Source organism: Harpia harpyja, chromosome Z, assembly GCF_026419915.1.
Source record: "Harpia harpyja isolate bHarHar1 chromosome Z, bHarHar1 primary haplotype, whole genome shotgun sequence".
Classification (NCBI taxonomy): domain Eukaryota; kingdom Metazoa; phylum Chordata; class Aves; order Accipitriformes; family Accipitridae; genus Harpia; species Harpia harpyja.
Genome location: NC_068969.1, coordinates 77,222,469 through 77,240,767, shown reverse-complemented (window position 1 = coordinate 77,240,767; position 18,299 = coordinate 77,222,469). Strand labels below are relative to the sequence as shown.

Sequence of the window (18,299 nt, the reverse complement as noted above, 5' to 3'; positions counted from 1 at the left end):
TTCAGGTTCATGGCATTTTGTGGTCCTTATTTCTGAAACACTGGAAACAGATTGTAAGTGTTAGCAATGCAATTCTGCATCTTCATATGCAAGTACACAATATGCAAACAGTTGGATAAAAGTGTATATGAACCCCTAGTTAGCAGATTACTAAAGACACTGTTAAACAATAGCATGCATTACAGCTTTTAAAAATCACATTTCTTCTGTGAAGATTTCCACCTTTTCCAGTATCTCTCCTTGTCCTATGTTGCTTCTCTTTTTTCTTTCTCTATCACAGGAGTCTTGATTTCTTCTTGAAGTTGATCTTTTCCTTTCCCTGAAAGGGAAAGTTTCACCATTTCTCTCTCCTAGCACATTTGCTCCAATCATCTGTTCTAGGTATTTCTTCCTCCTCCATACCTTAAGGACTTCTGAGGCTTCTGTGGAAGTAACTCTTGTTGTTACTATCCTTTTGCCTGCTTTCGCTTGGCCTTGGGGACAGTAACAGTGGGGTAATTGTTGAACCTTAAAAAGAAATGACCAAAAATAATGTTACTGAAAAGACTAGAGTACAATTAGGAAGTAAATGGAGGAAGGAAAATGATGTCCTTAGAGTGCAGGAGGACAGAAGGTCATAATGGTGCTGGGAAGAGGAAATTCATTTAAAAGCAGGCATAGGACATCAAAATATCTCCAGCTAGGTGTTCCTGAAGGTGGCTTTGGAAATTATGTTGTATGTTGATAAAGCCTTCCTGAAAGCATTAAATCTGAACTCAAACACAAAGGTTGACTAGAGAAATGACCTATCCCATGCTTAAAATGAGAACCTGTGGTCTCTTCCAGAATTATTCAGTGGAAGTTAACACAAATTTTCCTAAACATGTAGAGAAATGGGGAAAACTGGATGAATGTACAGACTGACTAAGACCCTGGAAAATGTTCCATGAGCTGGGGAACATTACTGCACCAGTAGCTGTTGGAGTAGGTGGCCTTACAGAATCATAGAATCATTTAGGTTGGAAAAGACCGGTAAGATCATCAAGTCCTACGATGCAGATGAGTAATTTCTGTTTTAAAATCCTGTGATCATTGCTGACTACAAAAGTTGGTTGGAAAACAATAGTAGCACCCAGAATTCTTGGAAGATCTAAAAAGGTAGCAGTTCATACTGCAACCTGGAATCAGTTTGCACTGTAGGACACAGAACTCCCCAAAATTCAATATTCCGGTTGGCTGAAGCTTTTTCTGTCTCAAAGCCAGAATGATTTAAACAAAGACTTTAATCTCTGTATGTTGACTTCAGATCTGGCCTGTAAATTCAGTTGTGGAGAAATTTCGGGACATTTGCATTCTTGATTCCTCTAGTAATACACTTTTCACTGGGCAGGGGCATGGAACATAATGAAAGAAATTGCTGGAAAATGTTTATTTTCCAATCTGTCTGTATGATGTCTTTCAGGGGCCTTGGCCTCTTACGCAAACATTTAAAACCAAGGGTAAAAAAAAAAATCCAAGCCCACCATTGAGAGGATGGATTAGATTCCAAGAAATGCAAATTCCTTAAATTGTGTAATCTGCATTACTTAATAGAGCAGGGAGCCAATTAAGAAGAGTCCCCTATTCAGTTTAATTAGGCTAAGTAGAGGTAAGGGAATCATATAGTAAAGGGAGGGGCATTCAGTAGAGAGCCTCTCTCATGTATCTCTTTCCTGTCTGCCTCCTCCACTGTGACAGAGCTAAAGATATCTAGTGCTTGACTTTCAACCTTTTAATGCTAGAAAGTAAACGAATCACACACTTTATATTATCAAGACTTTGAAATCGTAAGCCCCAGGCATTCTGCCTGATGCTAAGGGAAGGGGGGAGGAGGGGGAAGGGAGGCAGCGGGTATATTCATTCTTTCAAATCAACAGCACTGCCATGTTATATATAAATCTTAATTTCAACTTCCTTATATGCTTACATTGTCAATAAGCTCCTATAGCTCTTTTGTAATTTCTCTAGAAATGAAGAAAATACTTTGTCCTATGAACTGCATGTTAATGCCAAACTAGAGAGTACAGCTCAAGTTACCAAAGCTGGGAAAGATAAATTTCCTTTTCCTTCAAAGATCTCTATCAAAGTATGTGTTACCTGCTTGTATCATAGCTCTAATATTCATTCTTCTTATTGGAGAACTCTATGTCCTTCTACTTTGCTGATGTGCTGATAGGCACAGATGCTCAGACTGTGGGGAGGCAGACAGATAGCAAGTCCAAAAAAAAAAAAAAAAGAGACAGAATGAGCCATAAATATTCATTAATAGAAACATGAAGAAAAAAAAAAGAAAAAAAGAAAAGAGAGGAAGAGGAGAGAATTGATACTATGCCAAAGTTAATAAATGATGGCATGTTTTGTCATCCAGACCACATCAACAGTCAGCTTTGAACAGTTAGATAAACTTTGTCTCCCCATTTTATTATCATGATGCTTGGCAGTCTCAGAATTTTTAATCTACTTATGCTGAGAACACAACTTTGAGTAAGTAAAGCATTGTTTACAGATGAAGCAAAGACCCTTTCACTTCTGTTTAATCTCAGTGCAGGAGCACTGAAGAAATTTTTTGCTTTCATGCAGCACTTTGTCTTTTTCCTTTCTGTCACTTCCTCAGGTTTTACAGTCAGAACATCTCATGATCTCTAAAATGTCCTCTCAAACAGTGGAGGCAGTATAAATTCTTGCAGGCTCAGGAGTTTTCTTCACTGTAGTAATTAACATGCACATATGTAGGTAATGTATGTTCAAAAGGCTTGGAAAAGTACAAGATGGCACTGACAGTGCCTGGGAGAAGAGACCAAGTTGGACACATTCCTATCCTTTTGTCCTATTACTGTGACAAACATTTCTTGCACTGATGTGTACATGAGATACAACGCTCTCATAGCACAAGTTTCCCCTTCTTTTTCTTCCTATCAGCTACCCCTCTGAGCCTCAGGATTGCATACAGAGTAATTTTAAATTTTAAAGGGTCAGCTTCTGCTTCTATTTGCAGAACAGGAAACTTCCTGTCAGTTACATAGGAAGCATAATTGGAAGTCTAATGAGTGCACAAAAATCCTTACTACTAACTGTGTTCACATTCACATACCCCTTGCTTTTCTGCTTCTCTTCCTGAGTTGGAGCTTCTTTAATGAGAGGTTATCAATAAAGTGCTCAGATCATTAGCTAGCATTAAGTTATGCCTTCAAGCTAGTCCTCATTTTATACTATATGCTGATTACAGGCTAACAATCAAGGTTAGGTAACTGAAATCATGTAATGTAATCCAAGGCTACTGCCCCTACCAATTTCTGAGAAAAGAAACCATACAAACAAAACATATACAACAGTGGCCTATTTTAACTTTTAATAGCACTGCTGATATCAATACCAAAGGCAGCTGTATGCATAATTTTAAATTTTTTCCTTGCCTGCTGAAAATATCTATACCTATGTGCAACTTTAATAGTAATGTCAGCAAAATATCTGATCAGGTCTGGTATTCTTGGACAACTAAAATTTGTAGAACCTGCTTCACTGTAGAGGCTCCAAAAGAACACCTCCACTACCTATCCTGAGACAGAACAGAATATTTCATGGTGTAAAACTTACAGCAAGAACTCTGCTAATGTATTTTCCTCATCTATTAAGAATCAGTATATGCCAGCATGCAGTACTTTCTGACTATGGAAGGCACAACAGAAAGTTTATGAAAAAATAAGCAATGATGGGGTTTCAGTTCAAATCTATGAACAAAAAAAAGATATACCAGCTGAAAAAAAAAAAAAAAAAGTGCTTTTATGACTGAATCTCTTTTGAATCTCTCACTAAGCAGACCTGGGATTCAAAATGGGAATAAAGATTTCTAATCCCCAAGAAAGACATCCAGATGCACATCAACAGCATTCAACATTCAGAGGGCAGCTGGTAAACTGGATTGTATTCTTTTTGAAAAGCACTATGACAAAGTTGTTTATTCAGCAAAACAAACTGTTCCCTGTGTCCGTTAACAAGGCTGGCTTTGTGCAACACAGACTTGTGCAGTGCTGACTCCTGTTTGGAACCATTTCACACTAATTAGAAATAAGAAAAAAGGCTGTGTTCATAAACAGCCCAGCTCAAGACCTCTTTCAAACCACTCTTTCTGAAAATTAACTCAGTCGTAACCCTCTATGAATAACAGAGTTGCACAAACAGGATAGGGAAAAATATATTGTTAATAATTGTCAGCTTGCTGTGAAAATGCCGATAGAAATTTTATGTAACACTACCCAAATCAAATGAAATGATGAACTATGAAATGCTGTGCTGTTCTGTCTTCTAAGGCTACAACCACAGTGATTTCTGAAGTGCTTAACAACAGTAGGAATATGTGATGAATAAAAGAGTTACTATCATGAAAGAAATCAAATAATTGAATGATGCACTAAACATGAGTGTAGATCTGTGTTTTACTTATATATGATTATTATGGAATACTACACAGTCAATAAAATAGGAATGGGAATATCAGAAACATTTTCATCTAGAGGACAAAATGATAATAAAATAGAGAAGGTCCTTCAACATTAACAGTGCAAAAAGGTATGTTAAAATATTAAAAACTAAACTTGACAATGTCATATAGGAAATGTTTTCAGGGAACAATTATGCACTAGGGAGGCTTATTTTGAATTTCTATAGGCATCTTGCACTTTAGGCGGCATTTGCTCATGGAAGTAATCCCCCTTAAATCCACGGGGCTACTTGTATAAGTGCCAGATGTCATAAATCGGGGCTGCAGTGATAAGCACTAGTGCTTCTCAGCTCTCTATATGGTGGCAAGGTGTTACACGAGATATGTACATTTGCAATATTTTCTATTATCAATTATGACAAAAGAGAATTAGATGGTTTGGACATAAAATTTTTCAGCATCCTATCCTTTTCTGATTTTATCATAAAACTCATTTGCTAGAGGTAGAAGTAGATAGCAAAAGTATGTGCTTCAGAGTACATTTGAAAAGGGAGAAATTCTAAACTTATTTAGAAAAACATATAGTTAACTCCCATTATAGAAAATCTTGCGAATTATTTGGCATGAATCCAGTAGTTTTCTGTGTAATTCAGTCTCATTTCTAAAATCTGAAAAAGTAACAACAAAAAACTGATTGGGGAAAATAGATTTCTTCAGGTCACAAGAAAGAGTTTAGCTTGTAATTTAATCCTGTATACTAGATTTGTGTTCTAAAATCAAACCTGCATCTGAGTCTAGCAAGAGTTATGTTTCTTGTACCTGTATAATAAATGTCAAATATAAATATGAAACAGAAGAAGGAAGAAAAATAAAATCAGTTGAGGTTCTTATTAAGAAAGATATTACTGTCTAGAGTTAACACGCAGCACTCCCAAGTGTTTTCATGTCTCATGGCCAATCTTTTTCCTACTTCACCCCGTTCTTAAGGAAACAAAGATATACACAATTGCTCTTATGATGACAGTAGTGTTACATTGCATGGGACTTGTGGTGTCATTTTCAGGATTGCTTGTAAAATTAGTGGTGGACCAGTTCTATTCCCTAATAAAGTTTGCATCTCTCCATTGCTTTACTTGAAAACAAAACTGGGCCTTTTTGACAACTTGGCAAAATGAACTGAGTTTCCTTTCAAGGATCATAAAGAACTGGAATAATTTTTAGCTCCTACATCCTGTGATTGAAAAGGCAGTTCTAACTATTTCAGCTTGGTTGTAATGGACAGACTGAATTGAGGGGACAATAAGTTGCTTCTTTAATGCTTGTAAGAAATGAATTCTAAACACCCTGAATTTACATGTCTAAAGTTGTCAGCATTAATTTGAGCAATAAAGTAGTCTTAAGGTAGGAATGGTTGTCTTGTTTCCACAAACACAAGTCTGTGTTTAACTCTCAAATACTGAAGGGAAAGCCTTTTCTGCAAATTATTCTCATGTCTCTAAATAGTGAAAAGCATTAGAGATGATCATTCCATGTTCTTTAAACTCAATTTTACACCTAACATAATAAATTAATAACAGTAATTTTCAAACATTAAAGCCCAACCAAATTTCATAAGGGTCATGTGGTTCAAATATCTTTTTTATGCTCTGATGAATTGATAGTATCAAATCACAAGCAGTTTTTGGTAACTTCCTAGAAGTCATTTCTCTTCTTTTCTGTAGAATTCTGGGATACAACTTACAGCTTATTGTTACTAAACATGGCTAATGTAGTAGAATTCATTCTGTGGATATTTTAATTGTTATGTTACTATGTTTTCTCTTTAATTTAGTTTTGCTTTTAACAACAGAGAGGTTCATAACAGTTACATCTTTGATCCTCCATGTGAATTCTAATTGTAATCTGCTAGCTGTAGTTTATCTACTAAAAAGTACAGCAGATTTTTATCTCCATTCTGCCTACTTCTTTTCATTTTCAGATTTCATCATTTGTTTCTATTGTATAATGCCAATACTTTTTTTTTTCCAATGTGTGAGCTCTGATTCTTCTGAAAAAAAAAGAAAAAAAAAACCAAAACCAAACCCAAACCCCTATGTACTCATTTTCTTTAAAAGCCAGGCAAAAACCATTAGAAAAAATATGCAAAATAGAAAAAAATACTGTTTCAAAAAGTTCACAGTATGACTTTCCAAAGTCTGAAGCAAAAGTTAACTCCAAAGTGCAAAAAATAAATTGATAGTACATAACTATAACTGGAATACTTTTATCAGTAACTGCATCACTTCCTTTACATAATTTGTTTGTCTAAAGGTAAGAAAAGGAAGCATTTTAGCAAGGCAGGCTTTGAAGACCTTCCAAAAGACTATGTTTTACGAACAGTGTATATCTGTGCTGTCTGTGATCAATGGACTCCCTGGAAAGTTTTACCATTTTCAGAAAAGTTGACCTGAAAGCAGTATTATCTAGAATGGTATCATCAGCTGGTCAGCAATCTGTGGTCACTTCTACTTCTGATATTTTTGAAAACACTGTCCTCTACTGGTTGTGAGTTTGGAATTGAATACTCAAGAATTGCATTTTCCAATGACAGGTCTCCACAGGCAGGTCAACAGTGGATGAAAAACCTCTGTGAAGATGAAGAGCATTCATTGTTTTCAATACAGATATGCGAACCAGCTCTGTGACCAATATATACAACCTTCTGAGATGGCAATAACCATTAGTAATAAGCAAGAATAACCAAGTTAAACCATAATTGTTGTTTCAGCCTCATTTCTAATCTCTCTTTTTTTTCTAGAAACAGCTATCCACAAATCTTTTGAAACTCCAGACTGCATCTCCCAGTATTTTAGCATGAGGATGGTCCTCCAAGGGACTCTAGCATCTTCATAACCAGGCGGTAAAAAGATACAGTTAGCTCTCGAGGGTGATAGTGCAGAGACCCCAATTTGCAAGCTGCTTTTTAACTATTTCTACCAGGCATTTTGCAATACAAGAGAAAGCATAGAGCAGCAAAGGGCTAGAGTTTTAAGGCTTTTAGATGAAAATCTGTGGAAATGGCCACTGCCTTTCATCAAGAAATTGCCCAGGTAAGAACAGAGCACAGAACATTTCCACAACTCCTTGTCCCTGTTCTGATAAGGACAACACAGTTTAGAGTCTCTATGGACTGACAGATTTGCTAACAAGAAATTACTGTATGTATTTCACATGCAGGTCTTTTTATTTGTTATTGTCACTTCTCTACTGCTGTTATCTTTCACTAACCACCTGGAATTGGACTTAAATTGGAGAATAAATCATCAGGAGATCTGCTAGTTCTAAAGCCAGTCTTCAAATCTCTCCTAGGAAGCTTTTGTGCAAATACTGAATTAAGAACTTGAGCATTTTCATGTCCTTGTTCATACAATGTATGATTTCACTGCAGTTTTCTAATGGCCCATCTAAACTGTAATTCTCCATTTTCATGGCATACACATGGATAAAGTTTTCATCATGTGGCTGACATTTCCTATTGATTATATTAAAGTAACTGGGCAGTCCTATTAGACAAAAAGCATGTATAAATACTGATCAGTTACATTCCTCCTGACTATCAAACGCTTTCCCTGATCTAATTATTTTCAACCTTTTACAGGACATCAGTTCATTATACCACCAAAAATCCTGTTTCTGTCATGAAAATTGTTTTAAGACCACTATTTCCCATTCTTTGTTAACTGAATACATTTTGCTCAGAATAAAAGTAACAGAAAAAAGTATTGGCTGCATAGAAGTCCTTTGTTAGGGCTTTTGAACTCCCTAGTTGTGGACTACAAAGAGTCCAGCGCGCTGCCTCTCACCACCACAGAACAGAAGCGCTGAGCGCTGCCTTTTTTTTTTTTTTGGATCTTGATATACAGGATACATTTCTGAGTGCCTATAAAAAGGTTTGTGAACCTTGATGGAAATCAGAGGTGAAAATGACAGTTCAAATGTCTGGTCTGGGTTTAAGAGATCTATGGTAATGTATTTTTACTTATAACAGATACTGAGAAGGAAAAAAAAAGCCAGCAAAGCAGTGTTCAGACTTATATTACACTCTTTCTCTGCTCCTGCCCTTTCCCGGAGCTGTCAAATGCAGAGCATTCTCTGAAAACTAAAGTGATTCCAGGCAGGTTACCCATATATGTTATTTCTTATTAGTTATCTCCTTAGGATATCACTAAGACACAAAGCCTATATGATTCTTTTGAGCTACAAACAATGAGTCAGGATCCGTGCTGGCTTGAAGCGTGTGTCATTCCTGGATTTCAATGCAATGGCCTGGAATAGATTTTTTTTTTTTATTTAAACACTTCCTATTATATGTAGGAAGCTTTATAGAACAGTTAATCAGAAGGAAAGCAAGAATATGCTGGTTAATCAATTAATATTTGAATAGATTTTGGCAACTGACATTTAGCTTTACACCTCAAGAAAAAAATTACAAAACTTTGAGCAAGGAAAATTCTTTGATCTATTATTTCCTGTGAAACATTAACATACCTCAAATTCAGCTCCCATCATGAAACACCACCTGGTTCTATTTTCTTCCACTCATCGAAACTATTTTTACTGAACATGGGATTTCTGACAAAAATAAAAACAGTTATGTTTTACAAAAAAATATTTTCCATTCCTTTGAGGGAAAGGGGGAAAAGGTTTTCTTTCCCTTTTTCCTAGTTCTTTGTCAAAAGACATTCACACTAAAATAATTTCTAGACCATCTCTAGCTTCTTATTCTTTACTTCCATGCACTGACAAACTTTGTGGTGGGTTTATAATCAATTGAACTCTGAAGAGGGAAAAGATTAAAGAGTTCAAAATGCCAGTGCTGGAAACTATACCTGCTGTACAAATACTTATCATTCACACAGCTCATTATCTGCTCAAAAAGTAGTCATGGTAATCAGTGGTAAATGTTTCTCAATCATTCTCAATGGACTTCCTGTCTACTGAGACTCTAAATCTCTTTTGGAAATAATAGAAGAAAGACAATCACTGACTGTCACCACAATCATGCCCCTTCTTCAGAAGCATATGGGTGCTCTGCATGATCTATTTTTTGAGACAGGCACAAGTTGCAATGTCAACTTTCTCAAACTTTGGAGGAGTTTGGGTGCATGATCTGGGCTTATGCTGTAATGGAGCTAACTCTCAAACTCCCAGGTCAAGCACATCAAAAATATTTAGTACATAGTTTTTGCTGGTTTTAGTGGAGCACATCTGAAAGTATACCACTTATTATTATAGTTACTATATATATGAAGCCCACTGTGTGTACTGCATAGCATATGAGGATCACTACGAGAGATGAGGATGACCGTCCATAGTCAATGAATACATGAGTAATTGTATAAACAGAGACCCAAACCTAAGGAGTTTGTGACTGTACAAGACCAACAGTGATGAGTCTTTAGCACAGAGATGTTTGAAAATTAATGACAGACAAATAAGGCCTTATCTATTCAGACAGCTTAACGTTAATAAGCTTGGGTTAGAATTTACAGTCCACTAACTCCTCCATACTAACAGCACCTTTATGCGAGGTGCTTTTAAGGTAGAATAAGTTGCTTCACGCTGTTTCCTCACAGGGAGTTAATGCAGAGTAACCAGTGTACTGTAAATTTGCACCCCAGTTTACCATGGAATAACTTCCCTGAGTAGATAACTCTTAATACAACGTGTATAGGGAAATCAAGAGCTAAGGCTCAGTAATTAGTATTAAAAACTATTCAGGTTCTCAAAGTTTCTCATTGCTTTTTTTTCACCCATCTCTATTCACAGCTTTTTCTGTGGGATGAGTTCCAGTTGTAGATTTGCCATATGGTTATTCCTCTCAAGATCCTAATGGTCACATGCAAAAAAAATTGGCATCTCCAAGAATGAAAATATAATACAGCTTTGTAATTGATACCAGAAGTGCTTATTTCCTGCTCATAAAATGTTGTGTCAACAAATCAAGAGGTAGAAACATTTTCATCCTACTTAACCGATAAACACACTACAAACAAAAAGATGATGAATGACCAAACACAGTTGGTTTAAATTTGTTTGTAAACAACTCACAAAATGAAACATGCTTCCACAAAGTCATCAAATCATTGCAGGAAGAAAGGAGGCATTAACAAAAATCTAATTTTTGGTATGGACCATTCACAAGCAGACATAAAATAAGGCTACACTTGGCAGGGAAAGGGTCTGAATCTGCCCATAGAAAAATCATGTAGCAACCAATCTGAATTATTGTTACATTGAAATTACATTATTTAAATGGTCACTGCATCTTTAAAGCCACAGTTGAACAACAATTGCTCTATTTTGTACCACTTCAGGGAAACATAAGCAGACCCACTAGAAAAGAGTCCATTAAAATGCAAATGAAAATTCCCAATCACCTGAACACTGGCTTTTTTTTTTTTTTTTTTCCCCAGGACCGAGATGTAAGCAAGATCAAAAGAGCATTTGAAATGTTAGATTTCAAGAGAGGAAACTGGAAAAATAATAGGTCTGGGAAAAGTTGGTGCTTTAGAGTTTATATTTTCTATAGTAAAAAGAACCAAGTATGGTAGTTAACTCATTTCTGAAGACAGGATGCTTCAACAGAGAGCAAATATTTGTATTAAAATAAAAATAATAAAAAAACCCCTGAGCTGAAAACTCCATTGTTAAATAAGAATAGAAATCAGTATCTTTCCTTATATGACAAATCTATATTGTGAGGAAAATAACATGTGCCAGGGCCAAGGGAACAGTCTTATTTACACAAAGAAGTTTTGGTAGAGTAAGGATACCAAAGAGGTTTTTAATACTGCACAAACAGAACTGACAGACTCAAATTTCTGACAGGAGGAAACAACTCTGAGAAGCTGACATACTGAAACCTAAAGTGAGACACATTTTATGTTTCCGTTATCTCTCCACATTTCACTGGACTTGCCTGCTGGGAGCAAACAGAAGGTAGCATTGCAGGAAAACTTGTGTGGAGCCTGGAGAAGGTATACTACAAAGGACACAGGTATTCCCTGGAGGCACTGCAGCTCTCTAAGCATTTACAAACTCATCACCATTGTGAAAATTTCATCATGCATTTCTCCAGGGGTCACTTGGGCCAGAAAAGCAGTGGGAGAAGGGAAGACAGACTGTTTTCTCCTCCCATCCTGAGCTGTTGCACTACCTGCCCTGTGAGAGTAAAGTAGCTGGAGAGGTTACAGAAGGTGTTTTCTTTGAGACTGCAAGAGGTATTTGAGGCCTATGTTGAACCATGGGCTCTGTACAGGGTGCAGCAGTGAGCAGCCAGCTTGTAATGTAGAGTTTCAGAGCTTCAGAGAAAGCTCTTTAGTCTGGGATGGCATAGTAGGTGCAACAAACCAAGCTCGTCAGGCCCCAGGCTATAGCAGAATCCTGCTCCTGATAGTCCTGATGATAAATTATGAAGTTTGTGTTTGTGTAATTTTACATATTGACATTTAAAGGAAACTATATCAGTTGAAGTTTTTTTGTTTCTTCTTAGTTAATGTGATTTGGGTACCACTGATATCCTATAATGTTCAACTTCCTGGTATGTGAGGGAAATGCAGGAAGAAAAGCTAGATAGTAATTTTGGACAGGAACATTGCATTTGTAACAACTCTTGACCAAACTGCTCCACCTGCTGCGAAAAGAGAGAAGATAAACAAGGGATAGTTATAAAAAAATCTGTCTTTCAGCCCTATAACAGCAAATTTAAAAAGAATCAAATTCATTAAAATAATCATCCATATGTATATCAAATATGGACAAAAAATTCTGGAAAAATATTAAATAAGTATGAGAAAAGATGTGAGTGCCTTGCAAAGAATGCAGAAACACCTAGGTAGGACAGATGAGTACGTTTATGATATTGTTTATAGAATGTTATGGTCTGTAGATAGGCCTGTTCAGTCCATAGTAGTCTAGCTGTATCATCCCTTTTTAGTGTGAATTCTGGCCACCTTCCACATGGCCAGCATCTAGTTCAAAATGACTTTTCCAAAAGGTTCAGAATGGACTTCCAGTTCTACATCAGAGAAGAGTAAAACAGCAACTTGGAAAAAGAGGTTTTGAGGCAGAGATATTTGTGCATACAGTTCTTGCAGGATACATATATACTTTTCTATATATGTATATACACACACACATACGAAGATGTGTATTTTTAAGGACTTGACTTGGACTAATGAAACTGAATAAAATGTTTGTGCTCATCAAAATCAAATCAAAGCACGTTGTCAGCAGAAGCAAAACAAAGGTATTCTGTCCCAAAACATTAATGAGAAACGGAAAAGAAAGCGAGTGTGTGAAACCCATTCTTGTCTTTACAGCATAATGACATCCAGGTGAATGACAGTTAATATATACTCTCAACTGGGGTGACTTTTATAATGCTCTGGACCTTTTTCATTTGTTCTTACCTCACTAATAATTTATTTGGCCCAAGGGACAAAGACAATGGAATTACACCAGACTTGAAATTCTGAATCTGGTTCCATCTATCCTTTACACAGTTTATAATGGCTTGAGACAATGACAATCCTTCTGATGACTAAATATTATTGTTAAGCTACTTATTGTTATTAAATGTTCCGTCCATTACTCTAGCATGCATGATTTTAAAATCAGCCTAATAGATACGCCATGTTTATTGTACCCACAGCACTATGTGTTAAGAATTAATAGGGATTTCATGATGAATGATTATTCAACTTAACAGCATTTTCCCTGTGGGGTTCTTGCAAGTTATCCCATAAATAATAAAACAGGGACTGTAAACATTAATGTTGAAAGGAACTTCATTATCAGGGCTTTCAGAGAAACATTTTCCTGTCAACTCTAACACAATGCCATGAAGTTTTTAACTTATTAAAGAATCTCTTTACCTTATGCTTCATGAACTCCCTTAAGTTATATGCTACCAGAATTAGTTGTGCTGCAAATTTTGAACCTAAGTCCCCAATACCATGCTGAAAGAACCCACATCTGTATCTCCAGTCTCACAGTCACACTTTATTCTTGATCTTGAAATGATGAAAATATTTATAGATGTGCTTTCTTGAACCATGCTGTATGTAGACAGTTGAAATATCTTGCCCCAGTCATTTTAATCAGGATGCCAAGGAAATGCCTACACAACATTTTAATTGCAGTAAACAAGTGCGTAATGCTTTTTGAAATAAGCTGGCTACAACAATGTGCTGTTACAACCACTGTCCACTCTTAAAACAATAATCATTAACCAGTGCGTATTCTGCAGTTCATGTCACCCTTTCAAAGACAGTACATCAAATAAACAAAAGAGGTCACCAGCTAATAACCTAAAACTTTCGATTAATATTTGATAGCTCTGGCTGAATTCAATAGTAGACTCTATTCAGCCACTACCTTTTGTTTCAAGAAGAAAGTTTAGAAGAAAAACAAAAACACTGTTGTAAAATGGTGTTTCTATGCAGTTAATCACTAGAAAAGTAATAGTACTGTTGGAGCTTTAAGAGAAATAAACATTTGCATTTCATTACATCTTTTGCTATTATGTGGCTTTGAGGTGGAAGAAAACAACTCTGATACTCTATTTTATATACCTTTATCAGGAGAAATGGTTTGAATTATTCTGTTGGTCTTTAGAAGACTACTCGCTATTTGTTGTTGCTTTTTTTTAAAATATGACTGACATTTTGAAAGAAGAAGGTATTGGAGAACTGTCTCAATAGATGCAATACTGCTCTTTTGTATAACATTTACATTTATAAACAATACACAGCTGAATTCTGATCTTATTTAAGAGAAAGGCAAATCCCCAATTAACTTTGATTGGAATCACAGGTGGTCCTGTTATACATCTTGAAATCTACAAAAAATCATAGTTTCATCTTAATCCTATGGTATCACTGTACTTTGATGCTTAAATGATCTAAGCAACTGAAGGTGTCCTTCTTTTACAAAATAAATTTAGATATCTCAGAAAGATATTATTCAAATGTATTCACCAGCCTGAGAAAACAAAGCACACACAGGAAAAGAAATGGTATATCAAATAACTTGCACTAGCTAGTGCCAGCAAAGGTTTCAGTGCCAAAATGTACCAACTATAGAAACGATATAGTTTATGCTGAGGCAATGTCATATTCATTCATGACATTGCTGTTATTTTGTTAGAAGCCTTTACAATTATTTGTGAAGATACATTTGCTACAGATAAATATGTCACTTAACACTGAAAACTTAAGTCCATGCAGGAATTTACTTGAAAAATCATCCAACAATTACTGTATTACTTTGGAATATGTTTTCCTCAAACTCCTCACAAAGAGCAACACTAAATGTATCCCAACTTTTCCATTGCAACAGTTAAAAATCTCTACAGATGCTGGCATCAGCATTCATTCCTCCAACAGAGCCATAAAACAAACCCTGACATCTCTTACACACAAAGCCCATAACATCAAGATTATTTAAAATTTTTAAAATATTTAAAATATTTAAATATTCTTTCAAATCCTCCCACATATACAGGTATGGTTTTATGTGCACAGATATAAAAGTTAAGTAGGTCTGTCTGCTTCAAAATTCTTTCTTGGAAGGATGGAGATAGGGATAAAAATCTTAACAGGTCTCTCTAAAATTCTGAATATGGAAACAATTTCACACAATTAAACTGACTTCCCTGTTACCATAACAAACTCCTCATGTTTGGGAATTTCAAAACTGCAGGACAAGACAGGGTATCAGAAAATTAAAGAATGCATTTTTATATAGTCAGAAGGGAACCAAATTAAGTTTGCAGCCACATTCTTTAATCTGTCTTTTTCCCAAATTTTGTTGCTTGACTTTGTAATTTAAACAGCAGTATTTAAAATGTGGTATTTTGATGTAACAACTGTGAACATTTATGAATTTCATTAGGAAGTGATTTGGAGTGAAAGCACAGATTAAGCATAACAGAAATAAATTATCCCCTCCTCAAGTACAAGGTTGCAACATTGCCTCCAGGAGGCTTTTTAGAGTACTTTGTATGGTTATGAAGGACATATGGCATGCCAAAAGATATTCATTAATCGCATCCTTACTCATCCAAGCTAGCTCAAGTGGGCAGTGCTGAACCCTCACAGCACATAACCAAAGCATGTTCTGTGTGAACATTTCTATTTGGACATCCCCTCATTGCTATTGTCATTGTAAGAGTCCTTAAATCCTTCATTCCACAGGCACTAGATTTTATTTTACAAATGTCTCCAGCTGTTCTGTGAAGCTCAAACCCCAGAGCGCCTCTCACTGACTTTGAGGCAGATTTGCATGAAATGCATCTACCAGCATTTAAGCAGTTGCTACAGAAATCTCCTCCTCTGAACAGGACTTTAAATCTTGGTCTAAGCTGGAAAGCACATTCATCACATGCAGATCGCTCCGCTTTTATCTAACCCTAGTCTCTCAGCTAGGAAGCACTACTTCCAATACAGCTCTAAGGTATCTCCTGTACAGCTTGACCCTCTTCACAGTTTGTGGTTTCAATTTCTCTCAGTGCTTCCTTTATTTCTTACCCTAGCCTCTATCTTCTGATTGCAAAGTTTTCACCTCCCTTTCTCTTTCTGATGACCATTATCTATGGTAAAACCAAACATGTTTTCAAACTTTTTTTATAACACTGCTTTTTAAAAAAAAAAACAGTTCCTGCAAGAAAAAAATACCGGCCACAAAAAAACCCAAACCAAACCAAACCAAAATAAAAAAACAGGAAAAGAAAATTTTCCTCTTCGTTGGTATGATTTCAGTAGATCTGTCTTCCATTGTTTCCTGTCATTTAGTCATGCTTCCCCAGGTACCCTATTCCTTTCCTCAGGTCACTCTCAATTCTCTTTGTCCTACACTCTGAATCTTCCACATCCCCAATACCTCTTCCTTAAGGAGCCCAATCACCCCATAGAAGTAATTCTCATAAAATATAATCTAAATATGTGCTAAACATCCGAAAGACATTTTCTCATAATATATATTCTAAATATGCACTAAGCATCTGAAATAAGTACTGTGAATTTCAAACTATTGCATCATGTCACAGACCTCTTTTTAGAGTCCCATGACTACTGTTGTGTCTAAGCCATGTGTTAGATCATTTGCTATGTTAAACTATCCACTTCACCGCATATTGAATGTTTTCTTGAACCATATTTTTTTCTTGCTTTTACAGCTTAGAGATATTAATTGTTCCTTTAAAACATATTACTATATAGCAAGTGCTCCAGCAATGCCCATTCTGAGCTCTACCAAGAAGTAGAGGAACTAACAAGACAATCAATCATGCAAGCATGCAAAAATATGCAATCAAATAATAGATGTGGATATGTTTTCTTGAAGGAAAGGGCACCAGAAGAATTTTAAGCATCAGCCATGCCAGGTTTTTTTGTCCCTGATGCCCCTTTCTGCTGCCGCTCTACCAGTAACTCATGTATTTCCAAACACTGCACAGTACCTCCTCTCCTGCAGAGTCAGTTTCAAGTTATTAATAGGTTGTCCTGAGAAGACAATACACTGAGGAGCCCAGAAGAACCTTAATCTGTAGCGTATCATAACAGAGGCTCCAGTGTGAAAATATTAACAATGCAATAACATACAATAAAGTATAGCTACACAGTAGTTACTTGTAAGGATGACCCTTAAGAGAAGAGTAAAAAAAGGAAACTGGCAGCCCAACAGTACATCTGAAGGATGAAGCTTTTGTCAAGGACATGGAAACTGCATTGCTCTACCAAACACAGTTTTTCATGGCAGGTGTCCTACTGAAAAGTGGAAAGAAGAGGACTTTCTAAAGCACAGGCAAGACTCCCAAATGAACAGCTTTAAGAAACACATTAAGACTAAAATATATCAAATAAGCAAGAAAACTTTTCTGCTTCATAAATACAAAGCCCATCAATTTCAAAGACTTTAGGAAAAAAGTGAATGAAAGCATTTATCCCTGTACCCCCAGATTGTCTGCACTGTTGTTTTTTTGTGGGTTTTTTGTAAAGCTAATATAACCCTGTGGATATTCTTATTGTCTGATATAGTGGTGATAGCAATTGAAAGCTCAATGTGGGAATCTGAAATGCAGTATTTCAAATTGACTACCACACGCAGAGCAGCAGTTGTAATATTTCTATTTCCTCTGCTGTTAGTCTAGAAACAGTAAAACTCCTGCTGGCTGTCTTATCAGAGATGTGGACAAACTAAGGGAAAGATCAAGATCACCTCTGGGAAAAACAAGATGAACATCCCTGTGCTTTAATGTAAATGCTCGGCACTTCTAGCTCAATACGGAATGACTCATGAATTTCAGTAGAAAATTTGATCTTTGGAGGATAACCTTTCCTTTCCCAACTATTTAATTCACCTTGTGTATCCTATATATTTATGTTTCACAAATCCTGGCAAATAGTCCTCTAGTGAGAAGTCTGATGCAAAAGATGTAAAGGTGCTTTATGTTGTGATGGGAAGCTATTTGTTCATCTGCAAAATCAGCTTAGGTTAGGAAACTCAGAGAAATTAAACATACACTTACTGTTGGATGCAGATTTGTTTAAATAAATATGAATTTATTTCACTGATAAGTTTTTCAACAGGATTTGAGGAGACTAGGCACAGAACCATAGGAAGGGTGCTTAACCTACACTTGTAAAACCTAAGTAGAAGACTGAAAGTGCTATTGATGAGCCAGAGTTCATAAAGCAGACTAGAAAATAATTCAGAATTTACAGCTCCAAATCTCCTGTTGTTTATAAGTAGCAAGATCAGGAGAATCAGTCAAAACTCGTTTATTTGGTGAGTCACTTTG

At 36.1% G+C, this 18,299-nt stretch overlaps 1 long non-coding RNA gene across 2 annotated transcripts in view; it reads right to left on the bottom strand.

Annotated features, from left to right (window-relative positions):
• Positions 1 to 337: 337 nt before the first annotated feature.
• The window catches only part of LOC128137812 (uncharacterized), a 59,800-nt gene continuing 41,838 nt past the window's right edge, over positions 338 to 18,299 (bottom strand). For both annotated transcript variants that reach the window (XR_008233853.1, XR_008233854.1), the window contains 2 exons: positions 2,116 to 2,209; positions 338 to 507 (listed from right to left, as the gene is read on the bottom strand). This is a non-coding gene — a long non-coding RNA (uncharacterized LOC128137812). The remainder of the gene's footprint in view (positions 508 to 2,115; positions 2,210 to 18,299) is intronic.